The sequence below is a fragment of the Lathyrus oleraceus genome, chromosome 4, assembly GCF_024323335.1.
Source record: "Lathyrus oleraceus cultivar Zhongwan6 chromosome 4, CAAS_Psat_ZW6_1.0, whole genome shotgun sequence".
NCBI lineage: Eukaryota > Viridiplantae > Streptophyta > Magnoliopsida > Fabales > Fabaceae > Lathyrus > Lathyrus oleraceus.
The window spans coordinates 465,862,464-465,863,680 of NC_066582.1; the positions used below are offsets into that span (position 1 = coordinate 465,862,464).

The window sequence follows — 1,217 nt, forward strand, 5'->3', positions numbered from 1 at the left end:
TTATTAATTATATTCTATTTCAATACTTTACTTTTTATTGCACACTACAAAACACTTATTTTGACCGCCTTTGATAAACACCATAACGACAGACAACGATAGATTGACACTTGGTCTCTGTGGATACGATAATCTTTTATATTACTCTGACGCGTTCGTATACTTGCGAACATCAAGTTTTCCAACGCATCAAGTTTTTGGCGCCGTTGTCGGGGACCGATTTCGTCAAATTTCATTTTCCTGTTGTTATATCGTTTAGACTTAGGTTATTTCCCGCCGGTCAATGCGAAGAACTCGCAGCACCGGAAGTTTAAGCTTAGTATACTCTCTGGCGGAACCTGAACGTTACGCTCATGCACGTTTATTCTTTCATAGAATTAAGAGAGCTATGGCCGAAGATCAAAACCAAAGACCTCTTAAGGACTTCACTCAACCATCTAACGAAGAACCTAGTTCTAGTATAGTAAACCCGATCATCCCAGCTAATAATTTTGAACTTAAACCATCCTTGTTGCAACTAGTGCAACAGAGACAATTCGCGGGTCTCGCTAACGAGAACCCTAACCAATATTTAAAAATATTTCTTCAATTAGAAGATACTTTTAAAACCAATGGAGCTTCTCCTGAGGCAATACGTTTAAGATTATTTCCTTTTTCCCTCAGAGATAAAGCTCTATCATGGTTAGATTCCCTTCCACCCAATTCCATTACGACTTGGGATAACCTTAGAAGAGTTTTTCTTGCTATATATTTTCCCCCGAGTAAGACCGCCGTTCTTCGAAACCATATAACTAGATTTACCCAAATCCATGGAGAATCGTTGTTCGAAGCTTGGGAGAGATATAAAGAGTTGTTACGAGCATGCCCACATCATGGTTTAGAAAACTGGTTAATCATTCAAACCTTCTATAACGGACTTCATTATAACACAAAGATGACCATCGACACTGCCGCAGGCGGTGCTCTGATGAACAAACCTTATCCTGAAGCTAGTGCCCTCATCGAAGACATGGCTCAAAACCATCAATCATGGGGAGTCGAACGAGTGACAGTTGAGAAAAAGGAAGCCCAAGGAGGAGTGCATGAACTAAGCTCTATAGACATGATGCAGACTAAAATGGACGCATTAGCCCTTAAGGTCGAGCATATGTGCACGAACCCGAATACTGTAGCCGCAGTTTCGTCGGATTGTGAGATATGTGGAACCCAAGGGAACC

At 40.9% G+C, this 1,217-nt stretch overlaps 1 non-coding gene across 1 annotated transcript; it reads right to left on the minus strand.

Moving 5' to 3' along the window:
* Positions 1–772: 772 nt before the first annotated feature.
* On the minus strand, positions 773–879 carry LOC127078037 (small nucleolar RNA R71). The gene has a single exon (XR_007787785.1). It is a non-coding gene; the product is annotated as a small nucleolar RNA R71 (small nucleolar RNA).
* Between the last annotated feature and the right edge of the window lie 338 nt (positions 880–1,217).